Source organism: Bison bison, unplaced genomic scaffold (genome assembly GCF_000754665.1).
Source record: "Bison bison bison isolate TAMUID 2011002044 unplaced genomic scaffold, Bison_UMD1.0 scf7180017858048, whole genome shotgun sequence".
Lineage (NCBI taxonomy): Eukaryota > Metazoa > Chordata > Mammalia > Artiodactyla > Bovidae > Bison > Bison bison.
In genome coordinates, this window is record NW_011488621.1 from 4,179,207 (window position 1) to 4,206,934 (window position 27,728).

General features: G+C 38.6%; 1 protein-coding gene and 1 pseudogene across 1 annotated transcript in view; one reads left to right on the top strand and one right to left on the bottom strand.

Annotated features, from left to right (window-relative positions):
* Nucleotides 1-27,728, bottom strand: part of CNBD1 (cyclic nucleotide binding domain containing 1) — a 531,230-nt gene that overhangs the window by 276,985 nt on the left and 226,517 nt on the right. The window lies entirely within an intron of this gene.
* LOC105004546 lies at nucleotides 21,926-22,665 on the top strand (annotated as a pseudogene).

The following is a 27,728-nucleotide window of genomic DNA, read 5'->3' on the forward strand; positions in this document are numbered from 1 at the left end:
TTATCCCATTTTCATTGAATATTTAAGCTCTGATCTGGACAGCAGAAATTTCTGTGGTCAGTATTGCTTTGTTTACTTTTAAATAACATCTTATTACCACATATGAGATTCAGATCATATGGAGAACAGATTACTATTTGTTTGCAATGTTTAATATTTTTACTAATGCTCTCAAGTGGTTTTATATATACATATGGATGGGATGGGGCTTCCCAGGTGGCGACCCAATGATAAAGAGCCTACCTGCCAATGCAGGAGACATAAGAGACACTGGTGCAATCTCTGGGTTGGGAAGATCCCCTGGAGTAGGAAGTAGCAACCCACTCCAGTATCCTTGCCTGGAGGATCCCATGGACAGGAGAGTCCGGCCGGCCGCAGTCCATAGGGTGGGAGAGGCAGACACGGCTGAAGCGACTTAGTATGCACACAAGGATTGGACACGAGCAATGGTGTTCAAACACACACAGTCACAGAACACTTTGCTCAAACTAAATCTTACACAGACTTGTGTATAAATGGAAGCAGACCTACACTAGTTTAATGAATGGGAGGCTAGGTGAGTTTCCAAACGAGACCCAATTCTCCTCCTTCACATCTGAAGGAGCAGTGAGAGATTCACAGAGCCAATGTAAAATTACACAAAATCCAAGGTTCCTTTCAACATGAATGTTCTATTATTTTATTTAGTTGATTGCCAATCATTTAAAAATTCTTTATGTTAGCATAAATTACAAGGAATTATATTTCCTAAATCCAATTTCCTCCTTTTTAAAATAAGAAAATTGAGGCTTACGTATGTTAGGTAATTTGTTCAGGGTCATATAGATAAGAAACTGTAGAGTCAGAATTTTATTCCAGTAGTCTCATTCTGGATCCTTGGTTCCCATTCACTTAGCTAAACCTTCACTATAGTTGTTTTCATTCTTTTTTTTTTTTTTTTTTGAGTTATTGGGTAATTGAGTAAGGGCAGGGACTATTCCAGGTTTTACTGAGCATGACAAATTATAAAGCATAAATTTATAAATTACAAAATTGGAACAAATGTATTTATTTAGGAAGGGAAGCTTATTCCTTAGTCCATAAGGACTTAAACTAACGACATAAACTAAGGGCTAAACTAAGATCAGGGCATCCGGTCCCATCACTTCACGGCAAATAGATGGGGAAGCAATGGAAACAGTGGCTGACTTTATCTTTTGGGGGGCTCCAAAATCACCATAGATGGTGACTTCAGCCATGAAATTAAAAGATGCTTACTCCTTGGCAGGAAAGTTATGACCAACCTAGACAGCATATTAAAAAGCAGAAACATTACTTTGCCAACAAAGGTCCATCTAGTCAAGGCTATGGTTTTTCCAGTGGTCATGTATGGATGTGAGAGTTGGACTGTAAAGAAAGCTGAGCACCAAAGAATTGATTCTTTTGAACTGTGGTGTTGGAGAAGACTCTTGAGAGTCCCTTGGACTGCAAGGTGATCCAACCAGTCCATTCTAAAGGAGATCAGTCCCGAGTGTTCATTGGAAGGACTGATGGTGAAGCTGAAACTTCAATACTTTGGCCACCTGATGCAAAGAACTGACTCATTTGAAAAGCCCCTGATGCTGGGGAAGATTGAAGGCAGGAGGAAAAGGGGACAGAGGACGAGATGGTTGGATGGCATCAGTGACTCAACAGACATGAGTTTGAATAAGATCTGAGAGTTGGTGATGGACAGGGAGGCCTGGCGTGCAGCAGTCCATGGGGCTGCAAAGAGTCAGACACGACTGAGCAACTGAACTGAGCTGAGGAAGGGAAGCAAGGACATAAATTAAAAGTTTTAAAAGCTAGACAATTTCAAATATCATCAAAACCAGAAAAATAGTACAGAATTTTTTAATTAGTTGTATAAGTACATCTAGATAGTGGAGGACAGAGGAGCCTGGTGTGCTGCAGTCCATGAGGTCACAAAGAGTGGGACATGACTTAGCAACTGAACAGCAACAACAACTATTATATTTGCTATTCTAAAATTTTTACTGTATTTCTTGCATTTTTTTTTTTTTGCCTATTTGTATGACACCAATTTTAAGTCATTTTTATTGAAAGAATAAAAATGAGCTTGATGAGTAAAAATTTTTTAATTTGTTCTCAATAATTTAAAAATGTTTTTTTTTTAAACATTAGAATTCCTGTCAAATTTGGGAATATCTAAATCCACATTTGTTTCATGCATGAGCCCTAAAATGTGAAAAGCTGTTCCATGCATTCTATTCTCTCTTGATACATTTCAAAGTATGCACCATTTGACTGCTCACATGTTTCTATTACCTGGTTGCCATATGGTGATGGTAATTCTGATCCAGTCTAGATGTTTTGGGTCCTCTTGGTGAGTGATAGGGTTAATGCGGACTGTCATTCATACACTAGAACAGTGAGCAGTAATAACCTGCATGTACAACAATGACTAAGAATCAAAAATTATATCCCACTAGACCAAAAGGATATCTTTAACTCAATTCTCCCTAAACTGGATCCACACAGCGCCAGAAGCCACTCCTATGCCAGGTGTCATGAATGTCAAGCAATGAAAAGAAAGTTGGCAGGCTAAGAGAAAACAAGCGATTAAAGTTAAAATATCTTACTTTTGTGAATTTTACAAAAATTTATGACCATGTGAATACATTTCTAAGGCCTCTCCCGGGGCTGTAGAAGGGACCTATGCTGATCAAATGACAAGCCTAAAGCTTCATTACCTTCAGGGTAAATCTACCTGTGAGTTAATGCCTAGTTATTAAGCAAAGGAAACAATAAGAAGAAAATAGCATCAATAATCAGACTGGATTAAAAACTGAAGTCTTTGAATCTGGAGTGAAAAGAGGTAGAAATTTTTTTAAGACATGAAGGAGGAACACAGAGCAAAATAAAGGTATCAGCCTGAATTAAAGACCATGGTGAAATTTGCTCAGGTTTACAATTTGGGAAAAGAAAAACAAGGTTGACATTACAGTGTGGATTACCAGCTGGGGGCAGAATACCGGCGAGTCTATTCCATTTGATTATATCTGTCCCTAGGGTCCCCACCTGGTGCGCCAAGGAACCCCAACACTTGCTGGGACTTGATGGCGTTATGTTTGGAAATGCAAAAACATTTTCAGCTAAAATTCCTGGGTTTTAGCAAGAATATAACATTTGATCCAATGTTCTGTGAACCACAGATTATTGGGATAAAAAAACTCCAGCTGAAAAGGTCACTTTAATTAAAGGATGCACACACTCATACCCTTGGGCCTCCTTACTCATTTTAAAGGCATTATTTGTCAAAGGAACAAAATTATTTAAAACAGTTAAATATGTGATTTTCCCCAAAAGTCATTTATTTTTCTCCATTTCCCCTTTGTGCTTTCAACTAATCCAGTATAAAATTATTTTCATGGAATCTAGTGTGTACCAGAATTTTTCTTGAATCACTGATTATTAATATGCACATCACCTTCTGTCTGACTTCTCATTTGAATTGCCTCATCAGTTAAGGATGAATGAACAGAATAACAATTTATTTTATTTGATCATCCAAATTCAGGTGACAAGTGTTGATCATTATCAGTTTTTCCAGAAATTGGGTTTGGTCAGTCATGAAATGCAGACACCAGAGTTACAGGATGGTTTGGGCTTTCTTTGCTATTCTTAGACACTGTTGAAGATGAAAAGATCAGTGACAGCAACTTTAACTCTTCTTTTCAAGCTTAGAATGTATATATTATAGAAAATAGAGAGTTTTTTTAAATGTTTCTTCTTTTTGTCTGGAGAGGACGAGTAGGGCTTTTCCTTGTGGTGTGAAAAAAATCAAAAGATATGTACCTCCAAGATAAAATAACAGATTTCCTATCATTTCTCAGGGATGTGATTAAAGAACATACTAAACTAATCTGCTGATTGAAAATTTTTAGAAGAAGCAGATCATAAAACAAGTTTCAAAGAACTTAATTTATATTTCTTTAGGAATCCAATACCAAATTAGAGAATTTTGAGACCCTTCATGACATTTCTTTAACAAAGAACATTTCTTTAACATCTTTCACAGACTTGGTTCCTAAGACCTGAGTGGTTAACAGTAGCCACACAAAAAGTGCATAAGTAAGATCTCAAAATATTTCAAAAGTCACCTATAATCTCACTTCCTAAACATGCTCAGGTTCAATAAATAAGATAACCATGGATTACCAAAATGCACAGAGGTTTAGAACTTAGAGGTTTAGAACGTTTCCCTGGAGAAGGAAATAGAAACCTACTCCAGTATTCTTGCCTGGAGAATCCCATGGACAGAGGAGCCTGGGGGACTATAGTCCATAAGGTCACACAGAGTCGGACAGGACTGAATCGACTTAGCATACATCTTTTGTCCTTACACGTTTGAAAGAGCTGCTTCCGAGAAACAAAATTGATGTGATGGATTTTTCTGTAAGAGAGACTGACAAGCAATTTTGTCAGGAATCTTAATTATTCTCAACTTAATCACCTACTTCTCTTCTTATGCTCAGAGGAATGTAATGACTACATGTTAAAATCAGAAGGCAAACAGCAGTTTCTACCCGTATTTGGATTTTGTTTTTGGTCAGCTAAAAAAGAGCCCATGTTATCTGATCATTCATTCATTTTTTATTCAGCAAATAGCATTGTGAAATGGTTGATTTTTAGATATTATTCTAAATATTGGCATTTTTGTTCATTAGTCGCTATGTCATGTCAGACTCTCTTGTGACTCCGTGGGCTGTATCCCACAGGCTCCTCTGTCTTTGGGATTTCCCAGGCAAGAATACTGGAATGGGTTGCCATTTCCTCCTCCAGAGGATTTTCTTGATTCAGGGATCGAACTCATGGTTCCTGCATTGGCAGGCATATTCTTCACCACTAAGCCACCAGGGAAGCCCAAATATTGGCATCATACAACAAAGAAAAAGACAAATACGTTCCTTATCTTCCACAACATAAAATACAGTAGAGAAGTTAGATATAAAAGGAAACATATGACTGTGGATTGTAGGCTTCCCTGGTGGCTCAGATGGTAAAGAATCCACTCACAGTGTGGGAGAGCCTGGTTTGATCCCTGGGTTGGGAAGAGTCTCCCGGAAAAGGAAATGGCAACTCACTCCAGTATTCTTGCCTGGAGAACTTTATGGACAGAGGAGCCTGGCAGGCTACAGTCCTTGGGGTTGCAAAAACTTCAGACACTACTGAGCGATTAACACACGGCTATGGAGGGACTTCCCAGGTGACACTAATGGTAGAGAGCCTGACTGCCAAGCAGGAGACATAAGAGAAGCAGGTTCGATGCCCGAGTCAGGAAGATCCTCTGAAGGAGGGCACAGCAACCCACCCCAGTATTCTTGCCTGGAGAATCCCACGGACAGAGGAGACTAGCAGGCTACAGTCCATAGCACCACACAGAGTCGGACATGGTTGAAGCGACTTGGCACGCAGGAACACGTGGCTGTGGAACTTCTGTAAAACTGCTATGAAGGATGGAGCACTGTTCTGTGGAAAGTAATACAGACTTACCTAGTCTAGTCGGGTCCAAAATATTCCAGAAGAATAAATTGGGCAATGGGGAAAGGGAGGATACCAGTGTTGAAGGTATAAGGAATTTCATGCCCAAAGGTCCAGAGTCAAGTATTCAAGAAGACTGGTAAAGACAGTCCAGACAAATCAGAGCAGAGAAGGCAAGGAGGAAATAGGACACGAAATGAGGCCAAAGTAACAGAAAGGTAAAATCCTAGGGGCATGGTAAACTCTGTTAAGAATTTTAGACTTTGCCATAAGAAAAGTTAAAGTCATCCAAAGACTTTCATTATGAGTAATAACTACAGGGATTTGCATTTTTTTTTGCTCTGGCCATACAAAGGAAGATGGATTAAAACTAATGCACTGAGATCAGTGAGAAGGCTATTACAGCAGATTGTACAATTTCATCTAGCAGGCCGAGTTTTTAAAATCAGTTTGGAATATATTTAGTGAGTTTTACGGGTCAAGAAAAAAGCAGTGTAATTCAATCTCAAGAAGACTCCTCCACTGGAATAACACTGGTATCCAGCAGTATTATCACTGTCATAACAGGAGAGACTTCTTTTGTCAGGTTGCTGACTAGTGAGACCACTTTAAAAGTTTTCCCGTCCAAACAATTGTGACTACATTTCAGTTACTGTCAAAATGCTAGCCAGAAAAAAATAAAATATAAGAAATGCCCTATTATCCTCTTTAACATATACTTTAGAGTGTACTCTTTCCTTATCTAATGTTAGGATCAAGGAAATAGACAAACAAATTTCATTAGGTTAGCTCTAACATTTCCATGATCTGAGGGGAAATAAATGCTTAGCAAAGTTTCAAATAGTTACATGTGTCAGGTGGATGGATGAGTAGGTATTTACATAGGTATAGACATAAATATATATATATATAGCTGTATTTATTTATATGTATATATATATATATAAATATATATATATAGCTGTATTTCAGTATCTGTAGCTTATATGTCTACTTATCTGAAGTAGATGTATATATAGATATTGAAATAGATAACAAAATTTATATCTATGTCTAATTGAAATCTATATATTTGAAAAATATAGACATATCTTTAGTTAGCTACTGAAATATACTATTTTAAATATTTTAATTTTTTTAAATGTTATTTTTTTGAAAACCGGTAATAAAAATGACAATATGGAGAAAATCCTTTAGGTTGGCATTGAATAAAAGAAATACTAAAATGCATAATGTTGTTAGTTATGTACTTCCTTATTTGTTTTACGGAAGAAAAAACTTTGACACTGGAATTGATTTCTTTTAATTTGTTTTGCTTTTTGAATTGATTTCTTTAAACTGAAGAAAACTGTTGTTGTTTGGTCCCTAAGTCATGTCCAACACTGAAACCTCAAGGACCGCAGCACACCAAGCTCCTCTGTTCTCCACCATCTCCAGAGTTTGCTCGAATTGATAGTCACTGAGTCAATGATGTTATCTAACCATCTCATCCTCTGCTGCCCCTTTCTCCTTTTTCCTTCAATTTTTCCCAGCATGAGGGTCTTTTCCAATGAGTCAGCTCTGCATCCGGAAGCCAAAGTATGGGAGCTTCAGATTTAGGATCAATCCTTCCAGTGTATATCCAGGGCTCATTACCTTTAAGATTGATTTCATTTCCTTACAGTCCAAAGGACTCTCAAGAGTCTTCTCCAGCACCACAATTCAAAAGCATCAGTTCTTCAGCGCTCAGCCTTCTTTGTCATCCAACTGTCACATCTGTATATGACTACTAGAATAATCATATCTATGACTATATATACCTTTGTTGGCAAAGTGATGTCTCTGCTTTTTAATACACTGTCGGTTTGTCATAGCTTTCCTTTCAAGAATCAATTGCCTTTTAATTTCAATGACCTTCCTCAGTGTCTTTGGAGCCCAAGGAAATAAAATCTGTCACTGTTTCTACTTTCTCCCCTTCTATTTGCCATGAAGTGATGGGACCAGATGACAAGTCAGGTGGTCTGGTATTCGCACTTCTTTAAGAATTTTCCAGTTTGTTGTGAGCCACACCGTCAAAGACTTTAGCATAATGTAGCAGAAGTAGATGTTTTCCTGGAATTCTTTGCTTTTTCTATGATCCAATGGATGTTGGCAATTTGATCTCTACTTCCTCTGTCTTTTCTAAACCCAGCTTGTACATCTGGAAATTCTTGGTTCATGTACTGCTGAAGCCTGTTGGGTTTCGAGCATAAACTCATAAGATGCAAAATGAGCACCGTTGTATGGTAGTTTGTACATTCTTTGGCACTGCCCTTCTTCAGGATTAGAACGAAAACGAACTTCTTCCAGTCCTGTGGGAAATTTGCCGACATACTGAGTGCAGCACTTCAACCCACACCTTTTAGGATTTTAAATAGCTCAACTGGAATTACATCACCTCCATTAGCTTGAAGTGAAGTGAAGTGAAAGTCTCTCAGTCTCTTTGCGACCCCATGGACTGAGTCCATGGAATTCTCCAGGCCAGAATACTAGAGTGGGGAGCCTTTCCCTTCTCCAGGGATCTTCTCAACCCAGGGATGGAAGCCAGGTCTCCCACATTGCAGGCAGATTCTTTACCAGCTGAGCCACAAGGGAAGCCCATAGTAATGATTTCTAAGACCAACTTAACTTCACACTCTAGGATGTCTGGCTCTAGGTGAGTGACCACTCCATTGTGGTTATCTGGGTCATTAAGATCTTTTTTGTATAGTTCTCTTGTTTATTCTTAAGACCTCTTTTCAATATCTTCTGCTTCTGTCCTTATTGTTTCTGTCCTTTATTATGCCCAAACTTGCATGAAATTTTCCCTTGATATCTCCAGTTTTTTAGAAGAGATTTCTAGTCTTTCCCATTCCATTGTTTTCCTCTATCTCTTTGCACTTTTTATTTAAGAAGGCCTTCTTATCTCTCCTGCTATTCTCTGGAACTCTGCTTTCAGTTGGGTATATCTATCCCCTCCTCCGTTGCCTTTAACTTCTCTTCTTTCCTCAGCCATTTGTAAAGATTCCTCAGACAACTGTCATTTTGCTTTCCCGCATTTGTTTTTCTTGGGGATGGTTTTGGTCACTGACTCCTGTACAGCGTTATGAACCTCTGTTCATAGGTCTTCAGGCACTCTGTCTACCAGATCTAATCCCTTGAATCTATTTGTCACCTTCACTGTATAATTATAAGGGATTCGATTTAGGTCAAAGGGGATCTTGATTATAAGATGCCTTATGATTTTAAGGGATCTTGACCCTCAAAATAACCTGAATTTTGCAATAAGGAGCTCAAGATGTGAGTCAGCTCCAGATCTTGTTTTTTGCTGAGTGTATACAGCTTCTCCATTTTCAGCTTCAAAGAATATTATCAACCTGATTTCAGTGTTGACCGTTTGGTGATGTCCATGTGTACAATCATCTTTCATGTTGGAAAGGGTGTTTTCTATGACCATTATGTTATCTTGACCAAACTCTTTTAGCCTTTGCCCTACTTCATTTTATATTCCAAAGCCGAAGTTGCCTGTTACTCCAGGTATCTCTTCACTTCCTCCTTTTACATTCTATTCCTCTCTGATGAAAAACACATCTTTTCTTTGTACTAGTTCTAAAAGGTCTTGTAGATCTTCCTAGATCTGGTCAACATCAGCTTCTTCAGCATTGGTGGTTGGGGAATAGACTTGAATTACTGTGATGTTGAATGGTTTGCCTTGGAAATGAATCAAGATTATTAAGATTGCACCCAAGTACTACATTTCAGACTCTTTTGTTGACAATGAGGGCTACTCTATTTCTTCTAAGGGATTCTTGCCTTACACTACAGTAGATATAATGGTCATCTGTATTAAATTCACCCATTCCCATCCATTTTAGTTCACTGATTCCTAAGATGGTCACTTTTGCTGTCTCCTGTGTTGAGCACATCCAAAATACTTCATTCATAGACCTAACATTCCAGATTCCTGTGCAATATTGTTCTTTACTTCATCAGACTTTACTTTCACCTCCAGACACATCCACAGCTGAGCATCGTTTTCACTTTGACCCAGCAGCTTTATTCTTTCTGAAGCCATTATTATGTGCCCTCTGCTCTTCCTCAGTAGCATATTGGAGATCTCCTGACCTGGGGGTTCATCTTCCAATGTCATATCTTTTCCCTTTTCATTCCACCAGTGGGATTTTCTAAGCACAAATACTGAAGTGGCTTGCCATGTCTTCCTCCAGCAGACCACATTTTGTCAGAACTCTCCTTTATGACCCAACCATCTCGAGTGGCCCTGAAAGGCATGGCTCATTGTTTCATTAGTTACACAAGCCTCTTCACCACAACAAGACGTATATAAGTATTGAAATATATAGTGAAGTTTATATCTATTTGATCAAAATCTATATATTTGAGACTATATAAACATATCTGTAGATAGCTATTGAAACATAGCTATATAACTATTTCAATTTTAAAAAATGTTACTTTTTGAAGGCTGGAAATAAAAATGACAATATGGAGAACATCTGTTTGGTTAGGCTTTGAGGAAAAGTAATACTGCTCTATATGATTTTTATCTTCCCAGGTGGCACTACTCATAAAGAGCCTGCCTACCAAGGCAGGAAACACAAGAGACACGGGTAAGATCTTCCATTCCTGGGTAAGGAAGATCCCCTGGAGTAGGAAATGGAAGCCCACACTCCTTGGTGGCTCAAACAGTAAAGAATCTGCCTTCAGTGCAAGAGACCTTATTGCATGCATATGTGTGTTTGTATGTATTTTCTTTTCTTGTTCTTGACAGTGATCTCCTACTAGACTATACGCAAATAAAAGCGAGGTTTTATTACATTCTGTATTATTTGTTGTTCAGTCACCAAGTCATTTCTGGCTCTTTGTGATCCCATGAACCGCAGCACACCAGGCTTTCCTGTCTTTCTCTATCTCCCTAAGTTTGTTCAAACTCATGTCCATTGAGTTGGTGATGCCATCCAACCATCTCATCCTGTTGTCCCCTTCTCCTTTTGCCTTCAGTATTTGTGGACTAAATGACTTATTTTGAAGGGTTTCCCAGGTGGCTCAGTGGTAAAGAACTTCGCCTGCCAATGCAGGAGATGCAGGAGACGTGGGTTTCATCCCTGGGTCAGGAAGATCCCCTGGAGAAGGAAATGGAAGCCCATTCCACTGTTCTTGTTCAGAAAATCCCAAGGACAGAGGAGCCTGGTGGGCTATAGTCCAGGGACTTGCCAAGAGTCAGATGTGACTTAGAAACTGAGCACAATGAATTATTTCACATGTTCCTTAGCTACTTCTGCTGCTAATAAATTCCCCAAGTTATTTTCAGGCCTCATGACTATCACGGAGAAGGCAATGGTGACCCACTCCAGTACTCTTGCCTGGAAAATCCCATGGACGGAGGAGCCTGGTAGGCTGCCGTCTATGGGGTCGCTGAGTCGGACACGACTGAGCGGCTTCACTTTCACTTTTCACTTTCATGCACTGGAGAAGGAAATGGCAACCCACTCCAGTGTTCTTGCCTGGAGAATCCCAGGGACAAGGGAGCCTGGTGGGCTGCCGTCTATGGGGTATCGCAGAGTCAGACACGACTGAAGCGAATTAGCAGTAGCAGCAGCATGACTATCAGTTTGTGTAAAGCAAGTGAATTTTGCTTTAATATTTATCATTACCACATTGCAGTTATATCTTCTCTGTATACCTTCTTGTTGCTGTTATCCGGTTGCTCAGCCGTGTCTGAGTCTTTGTGACCCCATGGACTGCAGCACTCCAGGCTTCCCTGTTCTTCACCATCTCCTGGAGCTTTCTCAAACACATGTCCATTGAGTTGGTGATGCCATCCAACCATCTCATCCTCTGTCGTCCCCTTCTCCTCCTGCCCTCAGCGTCTTTTCAAATGAGTCAGATCTTTGCATCAGGTGGCCAAAGTATTGGAGTTTCAGCTTCAATGTCAGTCCTTCCAATGAACACTCAGGACTGATCTCCTTAAGGATGGACTGGTTGGATCTCCTTGCAGTCCAAGGGACTCTCAAGAGTCTTCTCCAAACCATGGTTTGAAAGCATCAAATCTTAAGTGCTCAGCTTTCTTTATGGTCCAACTCTCACATCTGCACATGACTACTGGAAAAACCATAGCTTTGGCTATATGGATATTTGTCTGCAAAGTAATGTCTCTGCTTCAACAACTACCCAAATTCATTCAATATAAATCCAAACCATTTTTTTGTTATAATTATTCTCAGAGCTGTCTTCTTTCTAATATACTAGAAAGATATTTTTATAATACATTCAATTCTACTACAGTATAAGACTTTATAACTTTATTTACTATAGCATCAATTAATTAAGGAATATGAATTGCATTATCTCATTAATACTGGTTGCTATGTGATTAAAAAAGGATGTTAAGACATATGGGTAGTAAAACTTTGTGCCATGTGTTTTTATAAAGTGTGTAATAAGAATGATAAGCCGCACTGTGTTAATATTTTGACCATGGTTTTGGGAAAAGAAAAACCATATTCTTCATTATCAGCACTGGCTTTGCTCAGTAACATGGTAAGATTTAGAATTAAGAAGTTTTGCTATTTAAAATAATTCCATATTGAAGTTACTATAGGAAAAAAAACTCCATTATTTTGAGGGTAAAATTCTCTAAATCTCAATCTTTCTCTCCATTGGAACAATGATTTCATAAAATGATTTTCAACATTGTGAGGTTCTTAGGAAAAAACCGTTTTCATAGCAAGAGTATATTCTGAGGAAGTAGCAGAACTAGCCATGCTGTTACAATTTGGGTCATGACAATTACTTCTTAAGTACTCCCTTTTACATTTTTACTTCCATTTTATATCCCTATAATGTTTCCTTCTCTCTCTATGGAAAAAAATGAATATACATGATAAGAATAATTATAATAGCATTTGAATAATTATTAGCATTTAAGAATAGCATAATTAATAGCATTCAAGAATAATTTGAATAGCATTTTGACATTTTCAAAACAGTTTCACTTATACTGTTTCATGTAATATAACAGCAGCACTGTAAATTCCAATAGTTGGTTTTCTTATTATTTAATGAACATGAGTAGCCTCAGATTTCAAGATAATACTGATAGCATCAGTGTCAGATACAGCTTAAGCCAGAGATCATTTTCCTCTGTCCTGCCATTCTACATGAGAATAGAGAGATAACACTTTTAAAAATTGACTATTGTTTATGGTTATCTTTATTTTTCATAATTTATGAATGCAGCAATAATAAGAAGAAACCAGTAATATCTGCTGTATTTTGTACTGCAAATATTCATTTAAAGCTGAAAAGTCAGTAAATATTAATGTAAGAATGATAAAAAAGTAAATTTTAACCTAAGTTAACAAACTGACTTAATCTTTGACAGACTGAATTCAGTGCAAGCATGATTTAATTAAGCTTATTACTGAACTAGATATTCAAATAATTGAAGACTAAGGGAACATAATGAAGAAATATAATGACATTTTCTAGATGAGTAAATCACAATATTTTCATCTAGAACTGTCATGTGGAGCTAAATTGGAAACAGAAGCAAAAAAAAAAAAAAAAAAAATGCCCCGTGTATGTAGACTTACCAAAATACCTCCCATATTTTGAGTCAAGTGGAAAATGTTAATAAAAAAGTCTATAATAAAACCCATGAGTGAATATAAAACCCTGCATTGCTTAATCTGTTCACACACCATTGTCACACACCATTGTCAGCCTTCATAAATCCACCTAGTAGGGACCCGATCACCCAGTGGTTCAGAAACTGTGAGCAGATGGAAAATAACAGTACTTGTCATTGAATAAAAATGAAGAATCATAAAATAAATCAAGAAAACACATCTATTTAAAATTCTGATATTTTGTTCATCATAGAATTTTGCATTTATTTTTATTTTTCAAAAATTTTGCATTAAAAATATTTTATCTTGACTACTGAGATTTTTGGCACATGCTCTGGCACCTCCTCTGAATCCCAGCCCTGTCAATCCCAGGTACATTGATAAGTATCACCGACAAAACAAGACTGAAAAGCTTTAACTATAAATTGAAATATTCTACCTCAAAAACAAAAAATGCAGGTTATAGTACACCAGACATATTAGGTTAATGAGTTCTTAAGTCAGATTTCCAAATCTAAATTTTAAATTCACCCTTAAGCAACATCACAAGGATGATTACTGTAGCCTAGTTCATAGAATATGCCTCTCAACTGGGGGATTGCTGTTAGAAATACTAGAGATACATTACACAGAATTAACTCTATAACCATAAAGCTGGCAACATTTTCATGATATAGAAGGTAATTGAGAAAAGCAATCCAAAGTGCCTCAATATTATCACAATATTGTAAAATAATAATAAATCTTTCTGATCATATAAATTTCTATATAGCAATGTGTTAGTATTTTTTTAAATCATATTTAAGGAGAAAAGATGGAAAGAAGCCAAATTTTTAAATGACAGTTTACAATAAATGTCCATACAAAGCATGTATGTTTTGATTTCTCTTTATAAAAGCATAAATATGTTTGAATGTGATATTAAAGACATATTTGAATGAGTGGTCACAGAAATGTTAATGGTGATAATATCAAAGTTGTGGGATTTAAGGTAAATATGTTTTATGCCTAACGTTTCCAAATAATACTGATTTTTTTCACAAAGAGCATGCATTATTTATGCTACCAAAAACTCACATAACAGCTACTGAATTTAAGCTTAAGAAAATTTAAGCTTAAGACTTTACAGATTTTGTTAAAAATGATAGACTGAGCATGGGCTGTGATTCTCTTAGTAATAAAAAATAAACATTAAATACATAATTATATACTCTGTTGAAAAGGGAAAAATATTGTGTGTGTGTGGTGCAGATACAGAGATCCTGACATTGGTTGTCAATGGGAAACTTCTCTCAGAGAAGAATATTTAAGGATAAACAGAAGTATGAGGAGGAGCCACCCATAAATTTTTGCAGCAAGAATAGTTGGAAAAGGGCTGCCCAAATGGAAATAAGCTTATTTTCCAACAATTCTTGTCACAAAAACTTATGGATGGCTCTTCCTTATATTTCTGTCTACCCTTAAATATTCGTCTCTTAAGAAAAGTTTCCGGTGAACGACCAGTGTCGGGAGCCCTGCATACCCACCCCCAACAAAATGCATTTTTCCTTTTTCAACAGAGTATATAATAATGCATTAAATCTTTATTTTTTATTACTAAGAAGGATTTTGGGGAGGGAGACCCAAGAGGAAGGGGATACATGTATACATATAGCAGCTTCTCTTGTCCAGCAGAAACTAACCCAGCATTGTAAAGCAACCACACACTAAAAAAAAAAGAAAAATAAAAGAAAGAAGCACACTCGCAAAGATCAGAAATCCTGAGGAAGAGAAGAGAATCTGACCAGAGACTGGAGCACCAAAGAAGAATGAGAAGAGCTGACTTTCAAAAGAGTGGGCAGGACCAGGTCCCCCAAGTCACTCGTGGACTTGTTAAGTTTAGTTTTCTTTTAATTGTTTTGTTTTAGATTTTATTAGAAGAGAAATGGTACATCAGTAAACAGATTTAACTGGAGAGCCAATGCAATTCAGTTTGTGCTTTGAAAAGAGCATTCTGGCAGCTGTGTATATAACAGACTGGAAGGCAGAAGTAGCAGAGTCCAAGAATCTACAAAGGAGGCTATCACAGTATCCAGGTGGCAAGTTGATCAGAGACTGATGTCAGTGTGAATGGAATGAAGCAGACAAAATCAAGATGTATTTTGGAGACAAACCTAAAAAGACTTACCAACATGTGGTGTAAAAGGGACAGAAATTATTAAATATAATGCTTACATTTGTCACTTCAGTGAATCTTGATCTGACGTATGGTGAGAGAAGGAAATGCAAAATAACTCTAGAGTCATTGACAGTGAGGCAGGTGGGCAGTAAAAACCGAGAGTTCTATTTTGAGTATGCTAAGTAGGAGATGTCAAAAAAGACAGTTCAGTACCTGGATGCAGAGCATGAAGAAAGGTCACAGTTAATTTCTTTATGTAATCTCCCAATGGCTAAAAATTTATTTCATTTTACAAGTTAATAACCTTTGACTTAGAAATTTCACTTGCAGAAAGTTATAGCTAGGAAATAAAAGTGTGGCTATGAATTTGTTTACAATAATTATATCATCAGATCAGATCAGATCAGATCAGTCACTCAGTCATGTCCGACTCTTTGTGACCCCATGAATCGCAGCACACCAGGCCTCCCTGTCCATCACCAACTTCTGGAGTTCACCCAGACTCACGTCCATCGAGTCAGTGATGCCATCCAGCCATCTCATCCTCTGTCATCCCCTTCTCCTCCTGCCCCCAATCCCTCCCAGCATCAGGTCTTTTCCAATGAGTCAACTCTTTGCATGAGATGGCCAAAGTACTGGAGTTTCAGCTTTAGCATCATTCCTTCCAAAGAAACCCCAGGGCTGATCTCCTTCAGAATGGACTGGTTGGATCTCCTTGCAGTCCAAGGGACTCTCAAGAGTCTTCTCCAACACCACAGTTCAAAAGCATCCATTCTTCGGTGCTCAGCCTTTTTCACAATCCAAATACATAATAGCAAAGAAACTAGGTGAATGTGCATAAATAAGAAACAGTACTACAAAGAAAAGTCAGACATAATTTGGTGACTTGTTAGTTTTGCATGCTAGGAAACAGGATTTCAGAATGATAATAACTTACTTACCCAAAAATAACAAGAAATTTGAATAGAAATGTGGATTGTTTTTATTAAACATTAATATTGAAGTCCCAGTAAAAATTGTCCACAGAGTCTTAAAACTGTGAGACTTCTATGAGTCAAGATTAAAATTTGAGAAAGAAGTTAAAATTATGAAAAATCAGAAATTTTAATTTCCAGACCTGCAACTTAACTATATCAATTTGATTACTCAAATTCTTCTAAATAATTTATAAATTTCCTTGCAACTTTAGCATACTGAACAATATTAAGCATTAAAATTTAATTTAAAATATTCATTGAGTTTCTACAATGTGGGTCAGTGTTTAAGGATTTTTTTTTTTAATATTCCTGTGGTAAGTATATGTTTTTTCTTGGCTTATTTCCTTTTATGCAATACCTACTTTAGCTTAGACTCAGAACAAAAATCCTATTCCTGAGTGAATATGTTCATATCCCCCTTAGTGGGGATGTAAATTTGTGCAGCCACTATGGAAAGCAGTATTCAAGTATCCTCAAAATTTTCAAAATAAGTTACAATCTAATCCAACAATTCCACTTCTGGGTATTTATCTGAAGAAAATGAAAGCACTAATTTTAAAAGATATACCCATCTCTGTGTTCACTGCAGCACTTTTTGCAAGACATATAAACACCCTAAGAGCCCATCAATAAATGAACAGATAAAGAAGAGGTGGGATATTTATATTGTTGCAGTTGTCCTTCAGTTGCAAAGTCGTGCCTGACTCTCTGCCACCCCATGGACTACATCGCACCAGGCGTCCCTGTCCCTCACTATCTCTGGAGTTTGCTCAAACCCATGTCCATCCAGTCGGTGATGCCATCCAACCATCTCACCCTTCGTCGTCCCCTTCTCCTCCCTCCTTCATTCTTTCCCAGCATCACAGTCTTTTCCAATGAGTCAGCTCTTCACACCAGGTGGCCAAAGTTTGGATCTTCAGCTTCAGCATCAGTTCTTCCAATGAATATTTAGCTTTGATTTCCTTTAGGATGGACTGGTTGGATCTCCTTGCTGCCCAAGGGAATCTCAAGAGTCTTCTCCAGCACCACAGTTTGAAAGCATCAGTTCTTTGGCTTTCAGCCTTCTTTATGGTCTAAATCTCACATCCATACATGACTGCTGGTAGAACCATAGCTTTGACTATGTGGACCTTGGTAGACCAGATGCCATGATCTTAGTTTTCTGAATACTGAGTTTTAAGCCAGTAAAAACTCTCCTCTTTCACTTTCATCAAGAGGCTCTTCAGCTCCTTTTCACTTCTGCCATTAAAGTGGTGTCATCTGCATATCTGAGGTTGTTGATACTTCTCCTGGCAATCCTGATTTTGGCTTGTGATTCACCCAGTCCGATATTTTGCATGATGTACTTTGCATTTAAATAATCAGGATGAAAACATACAGCCTTGATGTACTCCTTTCCCAATTTTGAACTAGTCCATTATTCCATGTCCAGTTCTAACTGTTGCTTCTAGACCTGTATACAGGTTTCTCAGGAGACATGTAAGATGGTCTGGTATTCCCATCTCTTTAAAAATTTTCCACAGTTTGTTGTGATACACACAGTCAAAGATTTTAGTGTAGTCAGTGAAGCAGAAGTAAAATTTTTTGAAATCCCATTTCTATACATGTGTGTGTGTATAAATATTTATATGAAGTGGAATGAAGATCACTCAGTCATGTCCGACTCTGTGATCCCATGGACTATACAGTCCATGTAAATAAGCAGTGGAACATTACTTAACCATAAAAAGAATGAAATCCTGCCATTTGTGACAATATGAATGCACCTAGAAGATATTGACCTAAGTGAAATGTCAAAGAAAAGCAAATCTTATGTGATTTCACTTTTATGTGGAACCTAAAAGACAAAACAAATGAATAAACCTAATCAAACAGAAACAAAGTCATAGATACACAGAAGACACAGGTGGTTGTCAAGAAAGATCAGTATGGGAAGGAGAGAAATCAATCTGTGAGGGAGATTAAGAGGTACAAATTTTGTTACAACATAAATGAGCCATGGATACAAAATGTACAGTGCAGAGAATATAGTCAATAATTCTGTAACATCTGTGTGTAGTGACAGATGACTAGGCTCATCACGATGATCATTTTGTGTGCTAAAGTCACTTCAGTTGTGTCTGACTCTTTGTGACCCCGTGGGCTTTAGCCCTCCAGGCTCCTCTGTCCATGGGATTCTCTAGGCAAGAATACTGGAAAGGTTGTCATTTCCTTCTCCAGGGGATCTTCCCGACCCAGCGATTGAACCTGTGGCTCTTATGTCTCCTGCACAGGCAGGTGTCTTCTTTACCACGAGTGCCACCTGGGAATTCCCATTTTTAGATGCATGTGGATATAAAACCACTGTGTTTTGTACACGAACTAACATAATGTTGTAGGTCAAAAAAAAAAAAATAAAAGAGGGGGGATGTCTAATATTTTGTTGTAGAAAGACCCTGCAATGTGTTTGAACACTCAGCATATCTGAATTAACTCCATAAAGAGACCCTTTACAGAGCAACACTTCGACTAAGACCCAAGTATGAAACTGTTTTGTAATCTGATAACATGCTGCTCTGTGGCTCCCCAGGCGGTGCTAGTTCTAAAGAACCCTCCTGCCAATGTAGGAGACACAAAAGATGCATGTTCGATCCCTGGGTCAGAAGGATCCCCTGGAGAAAAATATGGCAACCAACTGCAGTATTTTTGACTGGAAATTTCCATGGACAGTGGACCTGGCAGGCTACAGTCCATGAGTTGCAGAGTCAGACGTGACTGAATGACTGCGCACACACACCGCACAAAATGCTTTCGTCACATTTTGGCCTTTAAATTTTGTACTCCAGAGCTTTACAATGTTCTGTATAAACCAATGAAAATATTATTGTGTCCATAATAGGTTTTATTTTATTTTTTTCTGTACTTGAAAGTGGATATGTAGTTAGATTTGCCAAGTTACTTGGTAAGGTATACCTGAAAATAATACATTGTCTGAATAAGTTACACTCTGTGCTGTAGAAACTGATTTAGAATTTCCAGTTCTTCAATAAAGTGTCTCTAACAATTTTAAAATTCTCTATCTTTATTATTTTTGGAAGTCTAGGCTGCTTTTATGTGCATTCAATTATTAGTTTGCTCAATATTCTCTGAGTTTTCTTCTAACTAAGCAGGTCATGTGTATTTTGTCATGTAACTAGTCTTTTCTGATACCTTCTACCTTATATTGTCATGAAAAAGGGGTAACTGCAGATTGTCTGTCACTATCAGCCTCCCCTTCTACCTTTTGTAATAGAATTCCCTGCAAGTTTTAGCTGCGCAGTAGCTGCCTCCCTTGCAGCTGACTGTGTCAAGTGTAAACTCTTGCCAAAGTATAGTGAAAGAAGATGATGTGGATAATTCCTGATTACATGCATAAAGAGGAAATTGTTCTCCCTCCCCTTTCACTCTTACATTTCCCCTTGCAGATATATATGGAGGGTTATATATATGTGAGATGGCAAGTAACATGATGAAAGCAAATTTAGCTCCTGAATATCTTGCTGAAGCTGAGGCTCCTGCCAGCCTAAACTTCTCTAGCCTGTTACACAAGCAAATAAAATAAAGCCTAAGTTATGTAATTCACTGTATTTTAGGATCTCTTTGTTAGAGCAGCTAAACCAGTTCCTAGAAACAAGATGCTTGAATTAAGGAACTACACAGGTAGTTCAATCATTAAATATTGATCTCCATTATAACACATTCTGGATTTTGTAATTGTCATAAGACCTTGCCTCTGGTTAAAAATCTCTGCTTAGAGAAAACTTTAAATGAAGCCTCATCTAGTTTAGGAGTCTTCCCATAATTTAGTTGTTTGACAACGTCTTACTAATTCTACTATGCAGAGATTCCTTTACAGGTTTATATTCTGACTTAAAGTGATTTAAGTAAAGATTAACTATTGGATAATGTATACATTTGTTAATAATTTTAAAACATCATGACTACTGCTTTAAGTTGTTAACAACATTGTTCTAGAAGAATATATTGATAATTCAAGAACATAGTCAATTTTGACCCTCATGATAAAAGTCACTTTGCTACAAATGAAGTCATGGAGCATATCCATATACCTTTTATAATGTCTTTCATTTTCAGATGGTGTTGATGAGCACTGTTTCTTGATAAAGCTAGAGCTGAAGAAAATGTACTATACAAAGTTCTTTGTGCTTTTTCCATGCTTCTGTTGTTTATACCTATGATAAACAATGTATTTATGTATTTAGGTGTCATATTTTAGAAAAATATAAAATCAATTTTGGAAATGAGTTTTATACTACTATTTGTGTAAAAATAAAGGAGTATAAAAACACTTCAAAATAACAAAAGCTACTTATTTTTTTTTATCCATTCATCTACCCTACGTATTTTGATTGGAGTACTTATTCTATTTACATCTAAAGCAATTGTTGATAGTTACGTAATTATTTGGGCTTCCTGGGTAGCTCAGCTGGTCTCCTGCAATGCAGGAGACCCCAGTTCAATTCCTGGGTTTGGAAGTTTCCCTGGAGAATAGAGAGGCTACCCACTCCAGTATACTTGGGCTTCCCTGGTAGCTAAGATGGTAAAGAATCCACCAGCAATACAAAGACCTTGGTTCGATCCCTGGTGGGAAGATCACTTAGAGGAGGGCATGGCAACCCACTCCTGTGTTCTTGCCTGGAGAATCCCATGGACAGAGAAGCCTGGCGGGCTGCAGTCCATGGGGTCCCAGAGTCAGACATGATCAAGCACAGCAAATGTAATTATTTACAGCTTGTCCTTTGTAGTCTGATTGGTTTTGCAGCTCTACTCTCTCCCTTTCTGTTTCCTTTTATCTTCCATTGTGATTTGAGGACTTTCTTTAATGCTATGTTTACATTTCTTTTCCTTTATTTTTTGCACATCTGTTATAGGTTTTTGGTTTCTGGTTGCCATGAAGGTCATATATAACAACCTATGTGTATAGCAATATATTTTCAAGTTGATAGTCATTTAATCTGTGTGCATTGTCAAAGCAGCAACTTTCTACTGCCCTCCCCCATCATTTAATGCTTTTGGTGTCTTATTTTGCATTTTTTTGTGTGTATCTCATAGCTATTTTAGGTCTAATGATTTTACTTGTTTGTCTTTTAAATGTCATGCTCGATTTATAGATGGTTGATCCACTGCCTTTACTGTATATATGCTTTTATCAGTGAGATAGTCTTCTTTCCTTGTTTTCTTATTTCCAGTTATGGCCTTTTCTTGTCCATCCAAAGTCCCTTTAGGTTCAGTCTCCTCAGCGTCCACCAGCAACACCTCTCTGCCAGCCCTGCAGCGCCAGCTTGGGCTTGCAGCCCTCTGCGGGCAGTGGCTGGATGAGGAGCTGATGGGAGCAGAGACGGAGCAGTGGGCAGCCTGTGGTCCTGCATCTCTGTGGGGCCGGCCTGGTGTACCCATGCCTTCTAAGATGAACCACGAATTCTGTGTTTGTCAGAATACTCCCTCCCTTGCACTGAGGGCACATGCATCTTCAGTGGGACTCGAAATTCCTGGAGAACTGCTTTTGTGAAAAGCTGGCAATAATGTCTTTAAAATTTCTTAGTTTTCGTTTTTGCTGTGTTTCAGAAAGACATCAAGCAACTATGAACAACTTTGGTAGTGAACAGTTTGACTGCCATTTCCTGATCAAAGGCTTTACTGCAAAGACATTCTGGACCAAAAAAAAAAAAAAAGAAATTTCTTGTTTTGATGATAAGGATGCTTTCTACGTGGCAGACCAGGAAGACATTCTAAAGAAATAATTGAGATGGTTGAAAGCTCTTCTGCTGGTCATCCCCTTTAATGCAGTCAAGTGCAATGAGAGCAGAACCACAGTGAAGACCTGAGCTTCCACTGGAATAAGATTTGACTGTGCCAGCATGACTGGGATACAACTGGTGCAGAGTCTCGTGGTGCCTCCAGAAAGGATTATCTATGTGAATTCTTATAAGCAAGTGTCTCAGATTAAGTATGCTGCCAATAATGGAATCCAGATGACGACTTTTGATAATGAAGTTGAGCTGATAAAAGTTGCCAGGGCATATCCAAAGGCAAAGTCGGTTTTGTGGGTTGCCACCGATGATTCCAAAGCAGTCTGCCACCTCAGTATGAAATTTGGCCCCAGAGTCAAAACTAGCAGGCTTCTTTAGGAATGCGCAAAAGAGCTAAGTATTGATGTCATTGATGTCAGCTTCCACATGGAAAATGTCTGTGCTGATCCTGAGACCTTCAGCCAGGCCATCTCTGGTGCCTGCTGTGTCTTTGACGTGGCAGCTGGCTGATTTCAGTGTATTTGCTGTATACTGGTGGTGGCTTTCCTGAATCTCAGAGTGTTGTGGTTTAGCTATGGTTGCCTCAGGCAGGCTGATGGGTGGGGTTGGCTCCAGGGCTTAACCGCAACTACTGCTACTGTGCAGCTGGGGGAGACTCGCCCCTCCAACATGGTTGTCTGTCAGGCCTGGCTTCTACTGCTGCACATGTGCTGACAACACAGAACTGGCCCCTGGACTGGCTGCAAGATCCGATAACACCTGTACTAGAACTCTGGTGCGGGGACTGGCGTCCCAGAAGCCAGGAGCTACTCTGGAGGGAGATTCACGCTGGCAGAGGCTCCCACTAAGTGGAGAAAGGTTGGCTACCTGGAGCAGGAGCCACTTTGAAAGCGCACTGGTCCTGGTCAGCGTGGCCTGCCCGGTGGAGTGGGGGTGGGAGTCACTTTCGAGGCTAGTGTGAGCGGTATGGTGGGATGGTCCTCAGAGGAATTCTGGGCTGGGGCTAAACACGTGGTGTTAGTTACCTTGATGGAGAGTGAGAAAAAGGTGCCCACCAGCACCAGGCCAGCTAAGTGGAAGGACTGATCAAAATGAAACAACAAAAAAAAGGAGCCTGCTAGCATTTTTGTCCCTGGAGAAAGTCCCAGCAGATCTCTGCCTTTCTGGCTCACTTCCTGAAATTAGCAAATGGATCTCCCCTTCATTCTAATGCTTTTCAAGCTATGGCCCCTGTGCTGGGCCTTGAAGCGATTATGTATGAATCAAGAGCAGAGTCTGGGCTTCCTACAGCTCTCAGGCTCTCCCAAATATACACCCCGTGGTTTTCAAAGGCAGGATTATGGGGACTCATCTTCCAGTGCAAGTTTCCCCAGGTAAGGATCCCAGCATGGGGTCAGTTAGAGGTCTCGTTCCTTGGGGGACCTCTGCAGCTTTCATAACCCTCCTGCTTTGGGGTCACTGCACCTGGGGTGTGGATTCTGACTCGACCACATCTCTGGCCCTCCTACCCCTCCAGATGTGGCCTTGTCTTTATATCCTCAGTTGTAGGAAATCTGTTCTGCTAGTCTTCAGGTTGGTCTCAGAGATGGTTGTTTTATATGCGGTTGCAGTTTCAGTGTGTCCTTGGGACGATATGAGCTCAGGATCTTCCTACTCTGCCATTTTGATCCAGATCCCCTACTATCTCACTTTTAAATTCACCTTTTTAAATTATTGGTTAGGTTGACCTTTTTTTATAATGTATTTTAATTGTGAATGTACTTGTGAATCAGTCTTGATTTTTCCTTTTTTTAACTTTGTGATTCCCCTTCACTCATTTCTTCCACCCCCACCTCTTGCCTCCAGCAGCCACTAATGTGTTGTCTGTTATCTATGAGCTTGTTTTTTGACTTTTGATTTGCTGTGTTATCTTTGTATTCCACATATAAGATGGATTGGGTGGTTTTTGTCTTTCTCTATCTGACATATTTCGCTTAGCACACTACTCCATTGAACCCAAGGCATGGAGAAGAATTCTCTTATTGTTGCTTGTGTTGGGATGTATATAGGGTTTTTTTGACATATTAAAAATATGAGCACTCACTTTGATTTGTAAGTCCTATTATATCACTGGTGGTAATAAGGTAGCCCAGCTCACTTGCTTGATCACAGAAGGCTCCAACAGCCAGAAATGCATAAGTAATTTAGGAAACAGATTAGTGGTGGCTCTGGCACAGCCATGATTCTTGGAAGAAATGGACCAACTGCCAGGGGTTAACTGCAGAAGGTGCTCTTCAGAGGTCATCAGAAACTGTCTAGAAGAGCAATTTTCATCCTATGGCAGATGGAATGGATATTCATCCAGCAACACAACCTTAAAAGGCGTGACAGAGATTGGTCCCATCTCCAAGAAGAAGGCAAACGTGGAAGTTTGCGTTCCTTCAGCTACCATCCCACTCGTGCCTCACAGAGCCACAAGGACAGAACACCCACAGCCAAGAGCCCTGTCTCCCACTGCACCAAGCTGCGTTTCGTCAGTCAACACTCAATGCTTTAATTCTGCTTTATGTAGGGGCTAGAAGAATAATTTCTGAATCAGTCTATTTTTTTATATCTTAGGAAAATTCCAAAAACATATATGTGTGTGTGTTTTTTTTTAAGTATAGCTTTTAGACTAATCTAAAAAAAAAAAATAGTCTTTTACTTCATTCAAATTAACAAAGGCCACTTGGAATTCTAAGATATCGTTTGAAGGGTCACACACTGGAAAGGATTACGGCAAGTACTGTTAGAACTGATTCTATGCTTCCTAATCTATGCAAATAAACACCCAAGGAAACCAGGCAAGATCATACACTCAGTTTGTACTATAAAACTTAGAGTTTAGCACCTTGTTAACTACAAAGGAAAAAAGATTACTAGAAACTTTTTAAAAAGTGAAAGAAGTAATAAGTTGCCGTAAGCCTTCCTCAAATTGTATAAAAGATGTATAGCTTGATCCTGCTAAATGATAGCTGGCAGGCTATTAAATTGTGTGGGAAATGAGGTATGTTATTTTCTGCAAAATGTAACTTGCTTAACAATGAAGGTGTTTGCTAAGGAATGCTTCTGTTTTAGTTTTTGCTCACTCTCTTTAACTCCAGAAAGTTTATTTAATGTAAACTCTTAAATTGATATTATGCTGACGATCGTTATGTAGTGCTATGAACTGATTAGACTAGGCACTCGTCTCAGAGTAAAAAGTCTTTACATATAATACCAGAGTATTTATGGCTTTACCGTGTAACGACAGGCATCTGTCTTTGGACCGATTCTCCAGCTCCCCAGTTTATCTTAACAATCGCTATACCTGCTATTGAGCATAAGCTTCACCCAGTTTCCCATGATACCTTTGACAACACCACAGTGCCAGTAATTTTGATATACTATATAATCCATTTCATCAGAAATCCTTACTGAGGGTTCAGGATTATCTAGAGCCATTCTAAGAGCTTTACTTACTTAATCTTCTCATGAACCTAAAGCCTAGATCTTATTATGAACCCCTCGTAGCAAAAGAGGAAATTGAACCAGAGAGATGTTACATAACTTATCCAAAGTCCAGACTGCTAAAGTGTGGACTCCATATTATACGCCAAGCAGTTTGACCCAAGAGGGATGAAGCCTAGGGCCAAATGAATAACACTTTTGGTATACTCTATTTACCTTCTGAGGATCGGACACTACCCTAAGCACTTGATACACAATAACTCATTACATTTTGTATAAAAACCTATTACACCTCGCCGACCAAATTGTAGAATTAAAAAAAAAAAAGTATAAGTTTAGTTACATGCTCATCATAATATAATGCAGTAATTAGTGAATCTGAAATTCATCTATGTGATTCAAAGCTTATGTGATTGACAAGGAGAATGAATGGCCAACTTCCGTTTACTCCAACTTTATGAGATGTATTACAGAGAGAAATCACAGCTCTTTATCCATGCCAAACAGTTTTTTAACTTAGAAAAATCAAACTGCTTTGCACAGTGAAAGGAAAAATAGACAAATGTGCTAGGAATGAAAATATGTCCATTATAAAAACTTCAGAATTCCAAACTCTAAGGATCTTGAGATCCCTCTGACCAGCCTGAGCTTGCTTAACAGGAAGAGTGGCCCTGGGAATCCAGTCAAGTCACCAGGCAAAGGCCCCGGCGTGTAGGCACTTGAGAAAGGAGATTTGGAAGAGCAAGGGAAGAACGTCAATAAGTGTCTTTTATGTCAGCCAAAGCACCGTCTGCTGCACTCTGCAGAATGTACAAAGAAATCAAATGTATCTCTATATGTAGGCAGTTGTTAATTATTCCAGGTAGCAGGGTGGTCATAATGTGGGATACCAATGTATCTGTTGACTTTGGCCAAGATGGCCACCTATCACGGCTACCTTCAGCCTGCGTTCTGCAATTCCAGTTGACATCAACTCATCCACTGGTGTGAAGGGTTTTCTTTCCTGTTGTTTCCCACTAGGCACTTTTGATATTTACTTGCTATTTTCAGATTTATCAAAATGTATATATATATGTGTTATGCTTAGTCACTCAGTCGTGTCCAACTCTTTGCAACCCCATGGACTATAGCCTACCATGCTCCTCTGTCCATAGGATTCTCCAGGCAAGAATACTGGAGTGGGTTGCCATGCCCTCCTCTGGTGGATCTTCCCAACCTAGGGAACGAACCCAGGTTTCCCACATTGCAGGTGGATTCTTTACCATCTAATAATAGGAAGTCAAGAAACACCTGGAGTAACAGGCAAACGTGGCCTTGGAATATGGAATGAAGCAGGGCAAAGACTAATAGAGTTTTGCCAAGAAAATGCACTGGTCATAGCAAATACCCTATTTCAACAACACAAGAGAAGACATGGACATCACCAGATGGTCAACACCGAAATCAGATTGATTATGTTCTTTGCAGCCAAAGATGGAGAAGCTGTATACAGTCAACAAAAACAAGACCAGGAGCTGACTGTGGCTCAGATTATGACTCCTTATTACCAAATTCAGACTTAAATTGAAGAAAGTAAGGAAAATCACTAGACCATTCAGGTATGACCTAAATCAAATCCCTTATGATTATATAGTGGAAATGAGAAATAGATTTAAGGGCCTAGATCTGATAGATAGAGTGCCTGATGAATTATGGAATGAGGTTCATGACATTGTACAGGAGACAGGGATCAAGACCATCCCCATGGAAAAGAAATGCAAAAAAGCAAAATGGCTGTCTAGGGATGCCTTACAAATGGCTGTGAAAAGAAGAGAAGCAAAAAACAAAGGAGAAAAGGAAAAATATAAGCATCTGAATGCAGAGTTCCAAAGAATGGCAAGAAGAGATAGGAAAGCCTTCCTTAGTGATCAGTGCAAAGAAATAGAGGAAAACAGCAGAATGGGAAAGACTAGAGATTTCTTCAAGCAAATTAGAGACACCAAGGGAACATTTCATGCAAAGATGGGCTTGATAAAGGACAGAAATGGTATGGACCTAACAGAAGCAGAAGATATTAAGAAGAGATGGCAAGAATACACAGAAGAACTGTACAAAAAAGGTCTTCATGACCCAGATAATCACAAAGGTGTGATCACTGACCTAGAGCCAGACATCCTGGAATGTGAAG